General features: G+C 36.2%; 1 long non-coding RNA gene across 3 annotated transcripts; it reads left to right on the top strand.

Annotated features, from left to right (window-relative positions):
• The first annotated feature begins 371 nt into the window (after positions 1-371).
• LOC138331557 (uncharacterized) lies at positions 372-23,816 on the top strand. 3 transcript variants are annotated; one of them, XR_011209701.1, is made up of 4 exons: positions 372-386; positions 19,649-20,983; positions 21,244-21,826; positions 22,092-23,816. It is a non-coding gene; the product is annotated as an uncharacterized lncRNA (long non-coding RNA). The 3 variants fall into 3 exon arrangements; XR_011209700.1 differs by lacking the exon at positions 372-386 and having other exon boundaries at positions 18,257-19,959; positions 20,123-20,983; XR_011209699.1 differs by lacking the exons at positions 372-386; positions 19,649-20,983 and having other exon boundaries at positions 20,992-21,826.
• The last annotated feature ends 821 nt before the right edge of the window (positions 23,817-24,637 follow it).

Raw genomic sequence — 24,637 nt, forward strand, 5'->3', positions numbered from 1 at the left:
AGGGTTATATAGACACTACAGCTCTAGCACCAGGGTTATATAGACACTACAGGTCTAACACCAGAATTATATAGACACTACAGGTCTAACACCAGGGTTGTATAGATACTTCAACTCTAACACCAGGGTATATAGACACTACGGGTCTAACACCAGGGTTATATAGAAACTTCAACTCTAACACCAGGGTATATAGACACCACAGGTCTAACACCAGGGTTATATAGAAACTTCAACTCTAGCATCAGGGTATATAGACACTACAGCCCTAACACCAGGGTATATAGACACTACAGTCCTAACACCAGGGTATATAGACACTACAGCTCTAACACAGAGTTATATAGACACTTCAACTCTAACACCAGGGTATATAGACACTACAGGTCTAACATCAGGGTTATATAGACACTACAGATCTAGCACCAGGCTTACCGGTATATAGGCACTACAGGTCTAACATCAGGGTTATATAGACACTTCAACTCTAACACCCAGGGTATATAGACACTACAGGTCTAATACTATGGTATAAAAGACACCTCCAGGATCTAAGCAACAGCGGTGTATAAATAGTCAGAGACAACTATCTCTAGCCACCCTGGGTTGATATTGAAGGCCACTGCAGGAAGCTAGCACCAGGTTTAAATACAAGATCTAAAACAAGTGTATATAGGACCTGCATGGTCTAGCAAACACCACAGGTATTACATTTCTCTAGCACAACTACAGGTCTAGCAACCAGCGGTTATTATTGAAACCTACATGTACTAAGAACCACCAGGGTTATTCACGACACTACCAAGGTCCTAAACCTATCCCCCGAGGGTTAGAAATTTAGGACCCTACAGGGATCTAGCACAGCTAGTTTTATTGATAGAGCACGTTACTGGGTCTAAACAACACCGAGTGTTGTATAGGATACTGATCAAAACAACAACTCATCACAACTACAGGGTTAGATATGCCTACTTAACACGGAGAACTAACCCACCGAGTGGTATATCTAACCACATCACACTATAGCTCAGAGGGTTAACTATAGACACTACAGATCTAGCACCAGGCTTACCCGGTATATAGGCACTTCAGGTCAAACAACATGCTTAATAAGGTCTTAAACAAGGCGTTTTATATTGACATCAAGGTTCTGAGACTCAGCACTAACCACAGGGGTTATTTGTTATATAGAAAGGACTCTTACAGCCTTTAGCACCGATGTATACCTTTACACGTGCAGGTCTAAACACCAGAACATTATATATACAGGTTTAGCACCAGAGGTATATAGACACTATAGGTTTTGCACCAGAGGAATATAGACACTACAGGTATAGCACCAGAGGTATATGGACACTACAGGTTTAGCACCAGCAGTATATACAAAAGGGGTATAGGTTTATTCGAAGATATGTAAATTAAGCTATCAATAGCATATTTTTTCTTTGGAAATAGGTTTTAAATGCAAGAAATATAAGCTAATGAGATAATATTCTAGAATAGTAAGAGGGTAACTTGAGCTATTTCCAACATAAAGCCCACATATTTTTCAAATTTGGTAATAGTATTCACAGATAGCCCATATTGGCAGATAGTCGCATTAGGCATCTTCTGATGTAAAAAAATTGTATACCCCATGGCCAATTCGCAGGAAATTACGGTGAATTATCAAAAATTAAAAACTTATATCCAGATATGTTATTTTTCATTTCAAATGATAAATTTCCTATAGATTCAATAAATATTGCTGAGCTTAACTGGCTAGTGGCCAATAATTTAATGAACAAAACAACATAATAAGTGAAACAAAACAATTAAATCCATTATTTTGGTCAGGTATTACCCTATATAGTCATCATGTTTAGTACCGACGTCCGTGCGCCGTTCCCGACGTGTGCGCCGTGCGCAAGTTCCGCTGGTGCTATTAACTTTGTTCACATTTTTGAAATTCTTCCTCAAGTTTCGACCAGTGGAATTGATCTGAAACTTACCATGAAATGATCCTGAGATGGTCCCGACAAAGTGTTGTTTATTTTCGGGGTCGGATCGAAAAATCCCAATAATGCCTCCACACAAGCCAGCCATCTTGAAAACACGATTTTAAACTTACTTCTTCAAGTTCTGAAACCCGGTTGCGATTTGGGCTGAAACTTGCATGTGAATGATCCTGACATCGGTCCCAGACAACAAGTGTTTGTTATTTTTCCGGGTCGTTCCGAAACTCCAAGTATGGCCGCCACAGGCGCCCATCCTTGAACACCAACGATTTGAACTTCCATCTACATGTTCTACGGGTGGTCGATTTGGCTGATAACTTTGCATGGAATGATCCTGTAAAATGGACCCGCCAAAGTGTTGTTATTATATCGAGTCTCTCCGAAATCCCCAAGATTGGGCCGCCACGACCCTGCCGCCATCATGAAAACACATTTTAATAAAACTTCTCACCCTCAAGTTTCTACTCGTGCGATTTGCTTGTAAACATGCAAGAAATGTATCCTGACATACGGTTCCCGACAAAGTGTGGTTAATTTACGTGGGTCGATCCTAAAGTCAACCAAGATGGCCAGTCCCCCACAGTCTCCATCTTGTGAAAAACTTATTTTGAAACTTCTACTCAGTTTCATACCGGTGCGATTTTTGCTCGAAACTTGGCATGAAAAGATCATGACATGGTCCCCGACAAAGAGTTGTTATTATTCCGGGGTCGATCCGAAAATCAAGGATGGACCGCCACAGCGGCCATACTTAGAACAAACACATTTTTGAACTTTCTCTAGTTCTATCCAGTGCGATTTCGCTGAAAACTCTGCATGAAATGAACCTGACATAGGTCCCGCGACAAAGTCCTTGTTAATTTTAGGGTCGAATCCGAAATCCAAGATGGCGGCCACAGCCCCAATCCTTGAAAAACATCTTTTAGAACTTTCTTCCCTCAAGATTCTTACCAGTCGCGATTTGGCCTGAAACTTGCAAGAAATGAACCTGACCTGGTCCAGACAAAGTGTTGTTATTTTTTTCGGGTCAATTCCGTGCTATATACCAAGATGGCCGGCCAAGTGACAGGCCGCCCCATCTTGATACAAAACACATTTTGCCAAACTTCTTCTCAGGTTCGTCAACCGAAGGGATTTTGGCTGATGGAAACATGCATGAAATGATCCTTACAATGGTCCATACAAAGTATTGTTATCATTCTCTGGTTTATTAACCAAATCCGAAGAATGACAACCAAGACACTATGTATAAATAAGTTCCTATATTTTCTAGGCCCTTGGGCCTCTTGTTTGAAATAAAAATTTGTTATAAAGAAATTGAAAATGATCACTGATATGAATACATGACAAAGTAGGTGACACAAAAATATAATTAATTTTACTATTGACGCAAGGTAGACAGTTGACCGTTTGTAAGGCCCTTAGGGGCCTCTTGTCTTAATACTGTGATTTAATGAACACAATGTAATCAAACACATATGTACAACTTCTCAATGTTTGTTTGGCGAGCATTGTTAAGTCAGGGGGGAAATCAGTCGAGCAGCAGATGCTTTCAGCAATTCAGTGCCTTTAGTTATTAATAGCAATTAAATTCTAATTCTACTGCGATCAGCGTACTAGATCAAGCTGACCAGCCAATGTGTCTATTCGAGTAATTTAGAATTGTAAACAGGAATACTTATATTTTACAGGGCTGTAAAGTTGACTCCGATAAATATGTCCTAACACTATCTAGCAAATAAATAGGAATCCATTGTACTGTGAAATTCTTTGTTCTCCTTTTAACAGTTGAAATTCAAATGTTAAGAATGTAAGAGAGAGATTTCAATGATATGACAGCTGGAGCCAGGAAAACAGAATTACGAGAAAAAGAAACCACCAGTATGAACACATTTAAAAAAAAAAACTTATTTAAATGATTGATTTAATAAATCAGTCATTGTAATTTGATACTCGGTATATGACGGGCGGCAATCACACTGCATTATTAAGATCTAATGGTGAATCTTTGAAAATTTATATTTCTACACACAGTGGAGACAACATTTTGGTTAGTGATCTAGTTGTAGAAAGGTAGACAATTGTGGTAGCAATATAACTGTTGTGTTTATGGACTTCTTGATTGTAATAGTCTTTGGATTATAAGAAACTGGCTAAACATAATAATGAACATGAATGAGCTAAACATTTATGAATTACCTATATTTACTGTATTTGTACTACAATTTTTATAGAGATTTTTGAATCTACTTTTAGTAAATGGATGGTATCTCACTATTTACATCGTTAATTAGATGATTACCTGGATTCGTAGTCTTATAATCACCACCACACCTCCTCAGCCAAATACTCTCCCACCAATAGAATAAAGGGAGTCACACTTACCTGATTAATTCAGCTAACTAGCACTGAATGACCAGACTTTAAATGCTCTCTTTTGACCTGCTATATATTCTTTTTTAAACGAACTTAGCATTTTCCGATACAGTAAGTTAGATGAGCAATTAAGCGTTGCTTTTCTTGGTTTTTTTTTAGACTATGCGGCCTTTCCATTAATTACATATAGGGACTTGTATTCAGAAGCAGGTTTTGGGTTGGATGTTGGATATCCCATTATTCCCACTCTCTCTTAACGGAGGAATATCTACGGAACTTGTTAACTCAAAATAAGGATACCTTACAGCACACAATATGGCACAGGGTTAGGTCCCAATCTCCAAATATATAATGGTGTTGTTTTTTTAATGCTTATCCGTTTATGATGCATAAGTAATTGCAAATAACAAAGTCTATCATCACTAGGGGGTAGTTATCTTGATGGTCATCGTGTTAGTGAGCATAAACATCTGTATTTTTCAGAGAAAACAATGACATATTTGTACTCAAACTAAAGACATAGTATTCTTTTCACATCATTGACTGGTCTGATTTTTTCACAGTGCTTTTAACCGTTAGTGATTTACCTGAGCTTGTTTATATGAGGGGAGAAAAAGAATCATCTCCCATACCTCAAGAGCATTGACAGAGCAAAAACAATACCCAATACCTGAGGGGTAGCCTAAGGTTTGGACGTTCACAGAATTACCCCTCGGGCAACCGGTTCAGATATGATCTTCTTTTGTTCACCACCGATTAGGTACAGGAAGATTAAAATTAATTCAAATATCCTAACATCAAGAACTCTATAATGGATTATGTAAAGATAAGATTATATAATCCTGTCAGTGTTCCTAACCTCATTATAGATTCCCTTGTTACAATGTATACAATGCATTTCATTCATGTCCAAATGGTGTTGTAGGTGATTCTTACAAATTGAGAGAAGGGACAGTTCATGTTGTGAAACCATAATAATAATTTCTTATTTCATAGATAATGTTACAACTGAAATCTTCCATATAAATTACATTCTTCTTCCAAATCCAAAATAAGTGATCAGCTTTTTAGCACACAATCGTCAGATGGTGGGCTTATTCAAAAACGCCTAACATACCCTGTACCGTCCTTTTAACAATTCAAGTTACTGAATACTTCTCCCAATGAAGTACTTAGTAGATTTTTCCAAATTTAAATATGTAGGTTTCCCTAGAGCCCTAGTTGGCCTTATTGAATTTTGGGGATCAATCAGTTTAACAAGGATGTCCGCTCATGGAAGTCCTCTTAGATGATAATATTTAAATTTAGTTACCATATATTCTTAGAAAATACTGAATGGGATCTTTCTCAAAATATTCATTGAGTTGGGTTCTCTTAGGGCCACTAGTTCATGCATATTTGCATTTAGGAGAACCAATCAATCAACTAGATGGTCGCCATGCAGATCAACTTGTAATTTTTGATACTTAAAGCAACTTAAACAATTTGTTAAACTGCTAAATTCTCACAAAGTGCTGAAGGAATCTGTCACAAATTTTCATACTGGATGATTCCCTAGGTTGCTCGTGTTGTGCATATTGCAAATTTTGGTACTGTATCGGATCAACAAGATGGTCAGACAGGAAAGAACATTTTGGATTTTGATAGTTGAATGAAAATGTGAGTTAACACTATTTCACGCTGAACAGAAAGAACGAAAGCGATCTGTTTCATACATTTCACATAGTAGGTTTTCCTATGGGTCGTTGTATGTGCATATCGCATTTTGTGACCTGATCATTCAACATTATGGTCCAAGCAGGGCTGCGTTATTTGGATTTTATTAGTTGAAGGTAGTAACTCACTACAAACCAAGAAAATACTAAAGGATCTCAATCTTTTTCATATTTATAAGTGACCGGCACTAGGCCCAGATTTATTGCATAATACATTTTTGGAGCAATCATGTCTAGCAATGATAGTCCAACAGACCTAACATCTTGGATTTAATATACTGTAGAAAGTTTTGTAAAGCAGAGACAAAATTCATCTTTCAATGTTTATTATTTTTATTAATTACCATAGATAATTCTATTGGTCGGGGCCAAATATCCATCTGGGAATCTTTTGTTTAGGAGTGAAAAAGTATTGGTCTTCATATTTCTGACTATTCAGCGCACAGTATTCCGGACTGGGCCCAGCAGACCCTGAAAAGGGACAAAGAGGACATAGGAGAAAGAGGAATAGAGGAGAAAGAAAGAAACCAAAACCATAAGCTTGATGATCCAGCAGAGTTACAAAAAGGCTCGAAACTGGGGATGAATGGAAAGGATGGTAGGGATATTAGGTCATCCTGAACCTTGGGGGTCCATTTGGGTGGGCTCAGGATGACCTGATTGTCATCATGCACCGTCCGTCGGCACGACCTCGCAAGAACCGTCCGTCGTACACCATAGCGCCGTCTGCCATGCGTAAACTTTTCATTCAAATGACTTCTTCTCAATAACCAAAAAGCCCAGCGGTATGATATTTGGCCTGTAGCATGCTGGGTGGATGAAGGGGCTGCTAAATTGTTCTAATGAATGACCCTTGACTTATTTCTCAAGGTCACAGGGGTCAAAAGTCTCAAAATCTTTTAGATTACTTGTAGCGCTGGTGGAATTTGACAAACCGCTGGCAATCAATAAGACAGGATTAGGTCTGAATAAATGACAGTTGCAACTCTGACAGGACAAACCGCTGGGTTCATTTCCTTTATGATGTTTTATTCCATTTTAAAAACATTCTGTAAATTATAATAAAAGACAATTAGGAATATTCAACTCTCAAATCTGTCATATCATTCATTCACAACACCGAATCACGCGAATAAACTTTCAAAGGACAAACTTTACATTTCACACAAATACCGAAAACTGTATAATATAGAAAAATATCTATGATAAAAGAAAGAAATAACACCCTCTTACAAACCCGTAAGTGGTGTAACCATGCTAATATGAAGTAAACTAAATCCGTACGTCATGAGTACGACCAATGCATATCACCACCAGAATTGACCGACAAAAATAAAAAGAACTACAATTCGTGACTTCATTTCAGAAATAAATAACACAGAATCAATTACCACACTTTACTATTACAATAATCGGGAACTCGATTTAAACACTCCAACGTATTAACAGTATATTAAATCATATTATAAAAATATCTTTAAATTCCACTAATCACAATCAAAACCATGTTACATTAACTCGGGGCAAAATAGAGAATAATGTAATATAACACAAGAAGAAAGAACCAAATATATAGAACAAGTCGAAAAGAGCAAGTCTTACCCAAGATAAAGAATTTCTCTTCTCTGAAGCGTATCAAGACCAAATCGGTCCAACAAGCACCAGGGACGCATAATCAAATACCGAATTACAAAACAAAAAGATATTTATCAAATAACGTTAAACTGACTCGACAACAGACCAAACAAAACCACTGCGATAACATGGTCGAGTAACCCTTCAAATTTCCGTGTCCTGTCATTAAAAAGTCCCGTCAGGTAGCACATTTAATAACGGTGTACCACAAACATATTACGTAAACTACTACATATAGTCACACCGCAGCGGCTCGCGAATATATACGATATATTACCGCACAGCGAGTTAAATAACGGACTCGGCATAAGTTACATACATACTATTACTATACACAGCAAAGTCGTATATAAGTTTGCAAATATTTGTAAACCACACTTACAAATTACACTTGTATACTACCACTTTTAATTATTACCATAAAACCACATCAAAATATGGACCCTACTACATACTTCTATCTTCATAGAAACCAAAAGGATATAGAGTTACTCTATAATTTGGGCCTGTGGTTACGGCTGGGATGAAGGGCTACCAAGTTTGTTCCAAATGAATTGGCCATAGATGCATCATTCTAAGGTCACAGGAGTCAAAAGGGCTAAATGCATATAAACCCCTTCTTGTAGAATAACTATTGAGTTCCTAGAGACTGGTCATTTGGCCTTTGACATGCTTAGGGTGAAAGGGCTTACCAAGCTTGTTCAAATGAATGACCATGTCCTTCAATCTGACCTTCATTGAAGGTCACAGGGAAATCAAATAGGCTAGCAGTCTTTTAAACAAACTTCTTCATCAAAAACCAAAAGGTCCAAAGGCACTCATATATTGGGGCCTGCAGCAATGCTGGGATTGAAGGCCAATCAAGTTTGTTCAAATGAAATGAATCTTGAAATCTTATCAATCTAGTGTCACTAGGGGTATCAAATAGGCTAAAACAAAGGACCACTGTGTACTAATTGCAGGCATCTGTTAAGCATGCTTAGATAACAGGATTATCAAAGTTGTTCAAATTGAATGACCTTGACCTTCATTCAAGGGTCACTATTGGTGGTTAAAATATGTTTACAATCGATTAAACATACATAACACATACACATACCTCCTGTATTTCAGTATGTACTATGATATGTGTATTAAACAATCTTGATGACCGTTTAAGGCTCATTTTGGCCTCCTGTAATTGTGGAGGCTTAGGGTAGTCTGGTAGATAGGCAGGTGAGACGTCCAACATCACAAGACACATAGATTCAAATCACTAACAAAGCATAAGTTCTGGCAATCTGTTCATCTTGATGAACTGTATAGATAGGCTTCTTGCTCAATTATCACAGTAGTTCAAATCATGTTCATTTGTATTCAAAAATATATACTGCATTAACCGTCTGTTTACACGATCAAAGTATGTTTTAGAGCTGGTGCAATAAATTGTATGTACAGTACTGACTGTGCTTTCCTTTAGGGATTCAGGAGAGATTTGTTTCTAAAAACTACATCTGATGATGTCTAAATTGCATTTAGTATATATACATGTATTTAGGTGCTTGATAATTTTCTTTCTATATTGATTTTTTCCTAGAGCACAGAAGAGGATGGGGAAATAGACAGAACATGGGATGAAGAAAACAAGGTTCAGTTCTTTACAGTGAAACCTGTGGTCTGCCCACTACCACCTGATAAGGAACATTGGTCGATCAAGGACTAAGTTATGAGCCTAGAAACAAGAATACATGTGAATGTGAGGATGCAGCACTGTCTGTAGTTCACCACAAATGGATGTCTGATGTTAAATCAAGGACAATTATATAGACTGATGTCAATGACATGTCTTGATGTCAGATAAATGAACTAGAATATAGTCTGTTGTCCATGACAACAGAATGCTGTCAGATCAAGGGCTAGGATATGGTCTGTTGTCCATGACAACTGCATGCGTGGTGTCAGATCGATAACTAGGATATGGTTTGTTGTCCATGACAATGGGATGTCGGGTTTCAAATTAAGGACTAGAATATGGTCTGTTGTTTGGTGTTAGATCAAGGATAGAGGATATGGTTTGTTGTCCATGACAAACTGGGGTGTGTGGTGTCAGATCAAGGACTAGGATATGGCCTGTTGTCTGGTGTCAGACCAAGGACTAGGATATGGCCCGTTGTCTTGTGTCAGACCAAGGACTAGGATATGGCCTGTCGTCTGGTGTCAAACCAAGGACTAGGATATGACCTGTTGTCTGGTGTCAGACCAAGGACTAGGATATGACCTGTTGTCTGGTGTCAGATCAAGAATGAGGACATGGTTTGTTGTTTGGCGTCAGATCAAGAATGTGAGGACATAGTTTGTTGTCTTGTGTCAGGTCAAGGATAGGGATATGGTCGGTCATTTATGTATGCGGATGATTGATCTAGAACTAGAATGTGGTTTGTTTTCCATGGCAACAAGATTTCTGATGTCAGATCAAAGACTAGGATAGGGTTTATTGTCCTTGAAAATTTATATCAAGGACTTGATTGTGGCTTAGAGTTAAATCCAATGTTATAATTAGATTGATTGGCCTTTAATATCACTCTAGATCACTGATGTTAGGGTCCTTAAGACAGTGATATAGTATTGCCATAGTGGATGATCTACCCAGATACACTAATAGCATTGATTGTAAAGTTTGATCGTGTGTCACACTATCATGTGAGTGTATGGGTGTTATAAATACTGAATAGTCCAGGTAGTTGTAAAGCATGCCTATGTGAATTATACATCCGTAGAGAGACTTATTGTAATGGAATAACTTACTTCTAAGTTATAGATACTGCAAATCTATGACTATAAAATTGTGGAATCAATTGCTGCAATGAAACACTAAGGCAGGAAATTAAAGTCACTATGGAAATATGTTTTACAATTACTTATTGTAATACCATTATCAATTTTCTGTTAGATTTGTTTGTTTTGTTTTCACATAAATGACAATAATTAGAAACTTAGTTACATGCAATACAGTGTGTAGTTTGACTGGCAAACAGCTCCAAGTTACAGAATTGCAGAGAAAAAAAAATGTAACAGGATTATCTCCCCCTTCTTTGAATGTATGGTGGAGACAAAAATTAAAGCATACCACTTGCCATTATAGATATATTGGTACTATCTTGATACATGTATATTATATTTCATTCTAGTTATACATAGTATGGAATAAAATCATGGTCAATTAAAGCTGTCCAAAACTAAGGTCATCTCCAATTATAGACTACTATTTTTTTTTTTTCACTTAAGATTTTTGTGTGATATAACAAAGAACAACGTACTTTCAAGTACACAAAGAAAGATAAGATTACCATGGTAATATGACTGTTTGAACAAACCAAAAAATTTGAAACCTGTACGATAAGGTATTATGAATCGAGCTGGCATATTGGTAAAGTATTAATGCAGTCTTGAAACTAAAATTTCCCATAAACATGGAAAATATAAAACAAACTCTTCAAAAAGAAAGTAATTAGCAGATGGGACCTTTGTATTGAAAACTGTTTGGAAATAAAATCAATTACTTGAAGTAAAAAACACGTTAAAAATTTGCCTTGTTAGCAAACAACTGTGATATAGAACTGTTTGACCAAATAATAGTGTAGTGACTTCGTTAATTTGTCCAGTGTAATTTGGACATACACTCATGATCAACCGATAATTGAAATACTTAATGTAGACAAATATATCAGTCAGTGGTGACATGATATTAATAAACCCTTTGATTTGTCAACCAAAGGCTACACAACTTTGATTTATCGATAGATTTGAGTATGTGTCACGCTGCCAATTTGGAGCCGGTCGCGGAACTTGAATTTATGATTGGACTAGAAACGCAGAGAAAGATGGTTCCAAATCAGATACTTGTATTCAGTAGGTCGAATCTTACGTGAACGATTGGAACAGAGTACAATAATCAAAATAATTATTTGATACACATATAATTATAGTTCGTGCTTGTAAATACCAATTGTAGAAAAGACAAGTTATACTATAGATTGTAATGGTCACTCACCACTTTGTGCCGCAATGTCTTCTCCCCGTTCGAAAGATAAGATTGAACATTCCGAAGAGACGTGTAGCAGAAGATTTTACAAGTTTGTGTTTCGTGTGGTGTGTGTTTGTTCTCTACAACATGTAGATCTACATCCAATAATTTGTTATTTTTAACATACTTTGGTTGTTACGCAAAAAATGGATAAGAAATGTCCAGGACAACATCAGTTCTTTCAGTTATGCATAACTTTTAAACCATAAACGACCTAGCACGATAGATAGCCATTTTATGTTCGCGCATACAGTGGACCGTGACAAGTCCTGAACATCAGTTACACTACAGTGAATCGGCGAGAGTTAGGCCCTTGACATACACAATGTACGTTTGGGTTGATTACCGAAATATCAATAATGTAAACGGAAAATCCTTCAATTGTAGTTTTACAAGATTATACTTTGTTATAGATATCTTAATATTTATACTGTGAATGTGATTTTTTGAATGAAACAACAATATCATATATAACGCTAACATTGTGAGTAGTGGGTAAAACGTTTTACAGTAGTGGGCCTACCTGTGTTTGTACATGTTCATCGAAACGACGTCCGATACATTTGAAAATCTCCAAAATCCGGAAATAATGACATGGAACTATGTAAAACATCCGTGTATTCAAGTAATTTCAAACGTGAACTGATTAAGAAGAACTCAAGTGATCACAAAATTGAAGAAACTCTCTGTTTGTCACACCTCCTTGATACAGGCGGTTTGAATCGGACGCCGCGTCACAACTACGTTAAATATCCTGCCACACGTTATGAATTGTGTAAGCGTGTGTAATCATACGAAGTAAAAGATTAAAACCAAACGGCTTTGCACCATGGTTTTTAACAAAAGATAAATAAAACGATTTATAGTTCCATACCGGGAAACCCCAGATATATGCATCATAAGACGGAACTCATTTTTTTGTATGTTCATTGTAAATTGGCGGGAATTTCCGCCACTTCGAGTGGCTGTTCCAAATGCCTGTCGGAACTAAACGATATAATTCAATTTTAGGTCCTACAAATGCCATAAACACTATTACGGGTAAATTTGAGTTATGAAAATAATAGTTAAGACTGTAAATATAAGGATTAAAGTCTCATTCTGGTGGTTCTATCGAAGGATAAAGTTGAGTAGGGTATCGATATTTGTTTCATGACCGCTTCGCGGTCCATTCCCAAATATCGATACCCTACTCAACTTTATCCTTCGATAGAACCACCAGAAAGAGACTTTAATCCTTAAATACATATTTTATATAAAAATAAAACTATTTTTGTTGTTTTCAACATATAAATTCTTGCTTTGGCAGTCACATTTAAAATTGGGTATTGGTTTGTAAAATTTGTTCTGTTTGTCTGCCTGTTCATATTTCCACTGTGAAGGAAGTGACCTGATTTCTATGTTGCTATATTTGGTAAATTAGTATTAAGCTGTTATGGATTGAATGATTCAGCTTTGTCAACATTATAAGAATCCAAGGCACTTCAAAATGAAAGAAATCAGGGGGTGTTATAATGAAATGAAATTTTGATATTGCTCTTTCACAAAAGTGTTGCACAAAGTAAGCCACAAATTACTTTTGCAATGGAATAAAAAAAACTAGTAATAATAGATCTACAGACTGACTCTTCCTTTGAAGAGTATGTTTGAAGAATATGTAGACAGTGGCGCCCAACTTCAAAGGCATACATTCAACCACAGCATACCGGTACCTTTTTCGATTCTTTTGATGTACATCAAAGGAGCAATTTACCTGCCTCATCTTTCATCGCACACAGAACCTTCAGTTTTGCTATGACATATTCCAGAGGTTGATATAAAGAGAGTGATAGTAACCCCTGGAGTACAGAGGATAGAATACCTGTAGAACAAGGTGCCACAATATCCCTCGTGCCCTGCAGTAGAATATATATTTAAAGTAGAATCTATGTATTTCATGGTTGCGCATCTAGAAAATAGAGATTCAGGTTGTCATAGATGAGAATTTAATATGTTTCTATAAAAATAGAGAAAATATCAAAATGGAAGATATTCATTAATAAATGGCACAACTGAGGCACTGACCTGTTATATATAAGTTACTGACAGTAAACAGATTCGAGTTATAGTCTGGAAATTAAAGGAAATTGTTATTTGATGTCTTGAGTAAGTGTCTGAGGTAATTGAGAAATATTGGAATTGAAAGTATCTAATATCTAAAGTCACAAATAGGGCACTAGCCTGTTGCACACAGAAAATTAGTTATAGCCCTAAAAAGCATATCTAATGTACACACGATTGAACCAAAATCAATATCCTCAACCAACATGTTTTGTAGGGAATAAAAAAACCTAGACCTACCTGGCAATGTCGAGTCCATGGGTAGAAGGCCACACCTTTCCTCTTGTAAATATCCCCTCCAACACAAAGGTAATCGGATAGCCAAATGACAATTAAGGATTGTCAGTAGACCGAATCAGATGATTGTGGGTTTTTTTTGTTTTTGTTTTTTTTTTAATTTTTCGTTAATTGATATGCTATGCTCAATCTACCAAGGCACATTTCTCTTAAAATGAGCTATTTGTTTATTCAACGCGTGCTCCATACTAAATAGTCAACTATTGACTGTTGACATGGTCCTCTTAAATAGTAACCCCATGTACTATGTAAGAGTGTGGAATCTTTTGCGTTAGAAGATAAAAATGCTGATGCGTCTGCATATGGGATGAATTTTGGGAAAAAGCTGTCGAAGTGGATACGATGACTAAAATAAATGTAAGCGTAGAATATGTTTTAGTCTGTTTAATAGAATGTATACTGTACAGTAGATGATCATTTAAATCATAAATAAAGGATGATTATTTTAGCATTAGCATATGAACCTTGAGAAGGAATGTGAAGTTTTACACTACAAAATGGGATACTTCGATGAACCACTTAACGTGTGACTAAAGCATACTTAAGTTAGATCTATTATCGACCAATATATTGACCAGATTAATAAAAAAAAAAAGAAAGAATTATTTCAACATGCTACCGGTCCAGTTTCAAGTCTCTACCTACAGTAGGCCTTTCAGATCTTGACAAGAAGTAGTTCAAAGATTTTAGGAATTTTGGTCCCTGTGATCCCGGATATAGTTCAAGGTCAATCATTTTAACAAGCTTGATAACTATTGATGTCAGCATGCAATATGCCTAATATAAGGTCTCTAGGCCTTCTAGAACTTTATAAGGAGTCATTTGAAGATATTATGAGTTTTTAACCCATTTGACCTTGAATGATGGTCAATGTCATTCATATAAAAAAACATGGTAGTTATTTATTGCAACATGATACAGGCCTAATATTTGGTTCCTAGGCATTCTAGAACTTCACAAAAAGTCATTTGAAGGTTTCAGGTTTTTTGGCCCATGGGAGCTCAAATAAAGGTCAAGGCCGTTCATATTAACAAACACGGTAGCCAATTATGTCAGCATGCTACTGGCTTAATATTAGGTTCCTAGGCTTTCTAGAACTTCATCAGAAGTCATTTGAAGATTTTATGAGTTTTTAACCCATTTGACCTTGAATGATGGTCAATGTCATTCATATCAAAAAACATGGTAGTCATTTATTGCAACATGCTACAGGCCTGCTTGATATTAGGTTCCTAGGCTTTCTAGAACTTCACAAGAAGTCATTGGAAGGTTTCAGGTTTTTTGGCCCATGTGACCTCGAATAAAGGTCAAGGTCGTTCATATTAATAAACATGGTAGCCAATTATGTCAGCATGCTACTGGATTAATATTAGGTTCCTAGGCTTTCTAGAACTTCATCAGAAGTCATTTGAAGATTTTATGAGTTTTTAACCCATTTGACCTTGAATGATGGTCAATGTCATTCATATCAAAAAACATGGTAGTCATTTATTGCAACATGCTACAGGCCTAATATTAAGTTCCTAGGCTTTCTAGAACTTAACAAGAAGTCATTGGAAGGTTTCAACTTTTTTTAGCCCATGTGACCTCGAATAAAGGTCAAGGTCCTTCATATTAACAAACATGGTAGCTAATTTTGTCAGCATGCTACTCACTGGCTTAATATTCGGTTCCTAGGCATTCTAGAACTTCACAAAAAGTCATTGGAAGTTTTAGGATTTTTGGCCCATGTGACCTTGAATGAAAGTCAAGGTCATTCATATAAACAAACTTAGTAGTCATTTATGTCAGCATGCTACAGACCTAATATTAGGTCTCTGGGCCTTCTGGATCTCGAAGAAGATTTTTTAATGATATTTTTTAAAAAATTGCACATTTGAAATGTGACCCATATTTCCAATTGGAAAATGACATTTTACAGAAAAAAGTGTTACCTTGGTTATTTGTTAATTAGGTCATCGGACACAAAATGCATATTTCGTCCGTCCTCATATGCTGTGGGTAAACTTTTCACATTTTGAATTTCTTCTCAAGTTAGTGCGATTTAGCTGAAACTTGCAAGAAATGATCCTGACATGGTCTCGACCAAGCGTTCTTATTTTTGGGGTCTATCAAAAGTCTAAGATGGCTGACACAGCTGCCATATTGAAATCCCATTTTGAACTTTTAAAGTTCTACCAGTGCAATTTAGCTGAAACTTGCTTGAAATTATCCTGATATGGTTCCTACCGAGTGTTTTTCTTTTTTTAAGTTGATCAGTAATCAAAGATGTCCATCACAGCAATACAACATATAGTATAAAATTGTAGAAGTACATTTAAGATAATAGTTTATTTGACCCCTGTGACCTTTGAATAAAGATCAAGGTCATTCATTTGAACATACATGTACTTGGTAGCTCTTTATCCAATCATGCTACATGCCCATTAGCAAGTCTCTAGGGCTCTCAGTTATTTAAAGACGTTGATTAAAGGTTTTAGCCTTTTTTGACCCCTATGACATTGCATGAAGGCCATCACAGGTCATTCATTTGAACAAATTTGGTAGCTTTTTATTCCAGCATGCTACAGGCACAATATCAGATCTCTAGGACTGTTACAAGATGTCAGTTAGAGAGTTTAGCCTTATTTGACCCCTTTGACCTTGAATGAAAGACTAGGTCATGGCAATTTATCGAGGTATAAAAATATAAAGTACATGTACCAATCTTCACATCAGTCTAAGCACCAGCCCTACTGCTCTTGCGCAAGAATCAGATGCAATAAGAGTTCTGTAAGTGTGTGTGTGTGTTTAATCACTTTGGATACATTCAATTGTGTATAAATTAGTGTAAGTTTAATATTTTATAGGGACAGTTTAGATCCCTTTCCGAGATCCGGAAATCCGGAAATAATAGATGTACAGGTCAACTATTTGCTCATTGTATGTTGGCATCAGTTCACCAAAAGAAACCCACTAAACCCTCATCTTTACAATGTCATTCAATTCATCTGATTCAAGTGCAATAGCACTGGTGCTTAGACTGGTCCGAAGATCGGTACCTGTACTACTATTACATGGATCCAATATGGGTGAAACTGTGTTAAAGGTAGGCATAAAAATACAACGTAAATTATAAAGATTATGTGTACAAATAATCAAGAGAACTACATTGAAGATATAAAGTAGGCAAAATATATATTCAGTATTATTCACTTCCATAAAATAACATCTTCAACTACGTGAAGCGGTCATTATGGTATTCTAGATCACAGAAGGCTCGTAGCTAGATGTAAGCTTACACTGCACCATTGTAAGCTTATATACCGATACAAAATCTCGGTGACACGTGTAGTTACAGATAAATATTACGTGTACATTATTTGATGCATTCATATTGATCATGAGATAACAAGTAACAAAATGGCTCCATGAGCAACTGATCATGAGCATGGTATGAATTCCTTCTTTCTAAGACATATATGTAGCTTTATGAAACAATATGCAGTACCACCCTTTAAATCATTACCGCTTTACCCTGTCATGTGCTAGTGGAGCAAAGATTTTTTTTGTAGAACTCATCCAATCACTTTTTAACTTTTTTGTCATTTATACCTGAAACAGTTAAGTAATACACACTTCAGTGGCTATATTTATAACGTCATCTGATCCATATTTTTCCAGATGCAGTACAGGAGAGGAGCAAATGTAGCAGCCAGACAGGGATTCAAACCCAGGACCCTCAAACACTAGCCGAATAATGCTCCACCGCTGAACTACCTGGTCAACGCGGATCAACCCAGTCCATTCCCACTGCATTCCTCCCTCCCTTTTCAAAGTCTTTGCCTTCAAAGGCATTTTAAGACCACTATATGTATAACACCATGTTTATGTCGACACTAAATCCAGAACCAGGGGTATATACACATTACACCAGGGTTATATAGACACTACAGCCCTAACACCAGGGTATATAGACACTACGGGTCTAACATCAGGGTTATATAGACACTACAGCTCTAGCACCAGGGTTATATAGACACAACAGCTCTAGGGTTATATAGACACCACAGTCCTAACACCAGGGTTATATAGACACTACAGCTCTAACACCAGGGTTATATAGACACTACAGCTCTAACACCAAAGTTATATAGACACTACAGTCCTAACACCAGGGTTATATAGACACTACAGTCCTAACACCAGGGTTATATAGACACTACAGCTCTAACACCAGGGTTATATAGACACTACAGCTCTAACACCAGGGTTATATAGACACTACAGCTCTAACACCAGGGTTATATAGACACTACAGCTCTAACACCAGGGTTATATAGACACTACAGCTCTAACACCAGGGTTATATAGACACAACAGCTCTAGGGTCAGGGTTATATAGACACTACAGTCCTAACACCAGGGTTATATAGACACTACAGTCCTAACACCAGGGTTATATAGACACTACAGTCCTAACACCAGGGTTATATAGACACTACAGCTCTAACACCAGGGTTATATAGACACTACAGCTCTAGCACCAGGGTTATATAGACACTACAGCTCTAACACCAGGGTTATATAGACACTACAGTCCAAACACCAGGATATATAGACACTACAGCCCTAACACCAGGGTATATAGACACCACAACTCTAAAACCAGGGTATATAGACACTACAGCCCTAACACCAGGGTATATAGACACAACAACTCTAACACCAGGGTTATATAGACACTACAGCTCTAGCACCAGGGTTATATAGACACTACAGGTCTAACACCAGGGTTATATAGAAACTACAGGTCTAACACCAGGGTTATATAAAAACTACAGGTCTAACACCAGGGTTATATAGACACTACAGGTCTAACACCAGGGTTATATAGACACTACAGGTCTAACACCAGGGTTATATAGACACTACAGCCCTAACACCAGGGTATATAGACACTACAGGTCTAACACCAGGGTATATAGACACTACAGGTCTAACACCAGGGTATATAGACACTACAGGTCTAACACCGGGGTATATAGACACTTCAGCTCTAGCACCAGGGTTATATAGACACTACAGCCCTAACACCAGGGTATATAGACACTACAGCCCTAACACCAGGGTATATAGACACTACAGGTCTAACACCAGGGTTATATAGACACTACAGTCCTAACACCAGGGTATATAGACACTACAGGTCTAACATCGGGATATATAGACACTACAGCTCTAACACCAGGGTATATAGACACCACAGTCCTAACACCAGGGTATATAGACACCACATTCCTAACACCAGGGTTATATAGACACTACAGGTCTAACACCAGGGTTATATAGACACTACAGGTCTAACACCAGGGTTATATAGACACTACAGGTCTAACACCAGGGTTATATAGACACTACAGGTCTAACACCAGGGTTATATAGACACTACAACTCTAACACCAGGGTATATATAGACACTACAGGTCTAACACCAGGGTATATAGACACAACATCTCTAGCGCCAGGGTTATATAGACACTACAGATCTAGCACCAGGCTTACCGGTATATAGGCACTACAGATCAAACACCATGCTTAATACAGACACTACAGGTCTAAAACAAGGGTATATAGACATCACAGGTCTAGCACCACAGGTATATGTTATATAGACACTGCAGATCTAGCACCAGGCTTACCGCTATATAGGCACTACAGGTCAAACACCATGCTAAATACAGACACTACAGGTCTAAAACAAGGGTATATAGACATCACAGGTCTAGCACCACAGGTATATGTTTATATAGACACTACAGCTTTAGCACCAGATGTATACTTACACATCAGGTCTAACACCAGAACATTATATATACAGGTTTAGCACCAGAGGTATATAGACACTATAGGTTTTGCACTAAAAGAGGAATATAGACACTACAGGTATAGCACCAGAGGTATATGTTATATAGACACTACAGCTTTAGCACCAGATGTATACTTACACATCAGGTCTAACACCAGAACATTATATATACAGGTTTAGCACCAGAGGTATATAGACACTATATAGGTTTAGCACCAGAGGTATATAGACACTACAGGTTTAGCACCAGAGGTATATGGACACTACAGGTTTAGCACCAGCGGTATATAGAAAAGGGGTATAGGTTTATTCGAAGATATGTAAATTAAGCTATCAATAGCATATTTTTTCTTTGGAAATAGGTTTTAAATGCAAGAAATAAAAGCTAATGAGATAATATTCTAGAATAGTAAGAGGGTAACTTGAGCTATTTCCAACATAAAGCCCGCATATTTTTCAAATTTGGTAATAGCATTCACAGATAGCCCATATTGGCAGATAGTCGCATTAGGCATCTTCTGATGTAAAAAAAAAATTGTATACCCCATGGCCAATTCGCAGGAAATTACGGTGAATTATCAAAAATTAGAAACTTATATCCAGATATGTTATTTTTCATTTCAAATGATAAATTTCCTATAGATTCAATAAATATTGCTGAGCTTAACTGGCTAGTACATATTTAGTTAAGACTAGTGTGATTTTGATTTTTTTTTTTTTTTTTTTGCAGAGATCATGATATTTGTTGGAAGAACGTTGTTTCCTTTGCCTCAAACAACTGCTCCGTTACGAACAACTTTGTGATGACCCACATCAAAGAAAAACAACCACATGTTTTTTATGTTGGATGTAACTGCCACCTGGCCAACCTGTGCATTCTAGCAGCTGTCAAGACCCTGCCTATGCCCATTGAGGATCTGTTGGTGGACACCTACTTCCATTTCTATTACAGGTTCATATAAATTATATATACTGCTTGAGGTAATTGATTCCAAAATTCTATACTATTACAACTTCAGTTTTAGAAAGAAAACTAATAATATGAGGTATTTGATGTCTTATCATAAAAAGAATAAATTATCTACCTACCTATCACACACTGACAGGTATGGGTAGATAAAGGGGACATGAACAATTTATTAGGGCTGGCCAGAAGGATCCTTAATCATTCAATTATTTAACAGAGAAATATGTCAAATTATAAATTTTGAGCTCAAGCAGGAAAGAGAAGTACAAAGAATTTACAAAGTTTTGGGGTGTAGAGCCAACCAAGATACTGAACATTGTTCTACCCATTGGTTGAGCCTTGAGAAGTGTGTGAAGTGAAGTGCCTGCTAGATCACTGGCCAGCCCTCCAGAGCTACAGGTACTTCAATTCTCATGATGTGGTGACGAAGTCTGGCCGAATCAAGAGGTTAATTGATGCTCAACTATCATCTCCCAAGATGAGAATGTACTACTTGTTTCTGGCTTTCATCCTAGAGCCACTCAAACGGTTTAACACAACTTTTCGTGTATTACTATAATTCTAATATATATGAAAAGTAGCAATTATTTTGAAGAAAAAGAAGTATGACAGAATATTTCAATTTGTATATGATCATGTGTATGATTGTAGTTCTTGTTAATATAAAGTCTATATTTTTATATGAATGTCACACCCTTATGTTTTAATCATTGATAATTCTTAATTATTTTACACAACAATTTTTGGACATTGGACCATTGTGCCTGAGGCATATGTAGTCGACAATGAAGACAGCATTTCCCCATCCTTGATCAATAGATTTTTTGGGTAAGTTAAACAATATAAGTGTATAAATCATGAATATGTATTATAAATAACTTGTAAAACATTTTTAAATGATTAATCAAGGATATTTCAAATTCTGCAATAATCTGAATTAAATGCGTTTCTAGGAGGATAATACCAATGATAGAAGTTTGTTATAATTTATTATCAATAATAATTACTTTAAAGAAATTTGAATTTCATTTGTGATAACCTACCAAAGAAAAGCTTGACACTACCAGGTAATTGTTTTCTTTTTATTCTAAAGGTCTGTCAGGAAATTCTATTGCACTGTTGTCGACAAGATGATCAAGAAATTTCCATTTGAGGGTACAGTCGTCGCCAAGTTGAGTTACCTTAACCCTGCTACAAGATCAGATGACACACCAATAGATGTGATGGCCATTGCCAGGAAGTTCCCAGGAGGACTTTCCCAAACTAGAGAGTGTCCTGGGCTCCATTATAACTGTAACAAGGACATTAAGGTGGTTAAACCCCATCAATCAATCAATGAACCAAACTAGAGGATGCACTGACTGATTACACTTGAATTCTGAACTTCCTAGATTGGTTCCTGGTAATGGGCCAGTATGGGGAAAATGTGTAATCTCATCACACTGATGACTTTGCTGTACCTTTTAACCTATCCAGGAGATCTTGAAGCTGACAAACACAGCAACAAGGAAATATAATATGTATCACTAATCTTCAGATTTCCAAATGGAATTGAGAGAATAATTAGTGCTTGAATTTAACTTGTACTATGATTTGTTCATATGAAATGATATGTGATGTGTTCTTACATGTATGTGACTTGATCATGAACAGTCGGTATGTATTTATTAAGTTGTGTTTGTCAATTTAATAGTTTAAGAAACAGTTGATATTTTTTTTCAGAATGAAAAAAGATATATGAATATTTGGTGTCATTTGCAGCTAGTCAGCTATGTTTATTTAAGAAAATGAAATGTTTAGTTGAGATGTTTGTTAATCATTTGAAAATAGTTGCTATTGTGTTTTTATTAAGTCAACATCTTTTATGACTTTAAGGTGACAGAATCAGTTTGGAGTTTTTCATAAAACATGAATTTATAGAGTTCAAGTTATATTTAACATAAAATGTCATTCATGAATATGACTACAATACTTATTTTTATTGAAGTAGTATTTATTTTCAATTAATTTTATAGAATAAATATTAATTATGGAGACCAGCTTGGCATAAAATGCATTCCATATAATTCAGTTGTTATTTCTATTGAAAGTTTATTGTTATAGGTATTTTGTGGACATTTGTAACTTATATATAATAGTTGTTTTATTTATTTTACAAAGAAGAGTAATATGTGTGATCAGATGACATTTGTGAAATTGATATGAAGTAGTTCCTATTTTTAAGTCATCTGACCCAAGTAGGCTAAAATCTTTAAATGACTTCTTTTGAATAACTATGAGACCTAGGAACCTGATTTTGGGCCTGTGACGTGCTGGGATGAAAGGCTACAAAGTTTATTCAAATGAATGACTTTACCTTTATTCAAAGTCACAGGGGTCAAAAAGGCTGAAATCAAGTTTTTCAAATGATTGACCTTGACCTTCATTTAAGGTCATAGGGGTCTAATAGGCTAAAATCTTTAAACGAATTCTTGTAAATAACTAAGAGTCCCTAAGAGACTGGATATTAAACTTGTAGAATGGTGGGGATCCAGGGACTTTAATTCATGGTCTAATTAATAAAATATATCAGAACCTGAACTTTTCCTATTAAAAGATGTCTTTGTATTGCCTTAATTGTTTGCTACTGCTTTATTCTTTGAGGTGTTGTATAATGTGCCAATAGTCAGATGACCCATGGGCCTGTTGTTTTTGTTAAACACATAGTGCTTCTTATCAATTAACTTCAATTTATCCTAGAATCATGTGAAATCTTGCAAGATGTTAAATGTTATGGAATTTATTCACAAATACAAATAAATGATATAGTTGTTTTAAACTGTTTTCAAGTTATCTGTACTGTATAGTGTGGCATGTCAACTCAAATGTTGATAATGTCATCAAATCAAAGTACTGAAAATCTTCATCAATGCTTTTTCCTACCTATTTATCTTTTCTAATCGCTTTTACTGGTAAGAGCATATTCAATTTCTCTGCATGAAGATGAGAATTTTAATAGCTGTATTGTCCACAAAAAGACATGTAGAACATTCAATTAAAAGCTCATCAGTAATATCGTTCAGAAAGATAACAAAAAGAAGAGGACTGAGTATTGAGCCTTGAGGGACTCCAGCATTAATCCTACCTATTTCAGAAAATGAATTATTGATAAATACTTTTTGTTTTCGATTACTAAGATGATTTTCCAACCATAACAAGAAATTTCCTGAAATACCATGGCCATATGATTGTAATTTTACAAGTACACCTTTGTGCCAGACCTAGTCAGAAATCGAAGCTTTTGAAATATCACAGAAAACTTACATGTGTATTTTTTCTCCTCCATATCTATACAAATTTCTGTCTATCTTTTTGTTTCTATGTTTATCTACCGCTGTGCGTGCTTGTCTTTCTGTCTATATTTGTATGATATGTCTATATGTGTACATGTATGTCTGTTTGTATGAGGGTGTATGTGTTGGTTGTGTATGTATATTGTGGTGTGTGTTTTTGCCATAGTGATTCAGCATAAATGTGTAACAAGGTATTAGAATTTTGCATTATCAAGATAAGATTGCAATTTGATAAATAAAAACAACTGACTATGCAAAAGATGGTGAATGATAGTGAGTTTTCATGTCAATATATGCTATATTCACA

Source organism: Argopecten irradians, chromosome 9, assembly GCF_041381155.1.
Source record: "Argopecten irradians isolate NY chromosome 9, Ai_NY, whole genome shotgun sequence".
Lineage (NCBI taxonomy): Eukaryota > Metazoa > Mollusca > Bivalvia > Pectinida > Pectinidae > Argopecten > Argopecten irradians.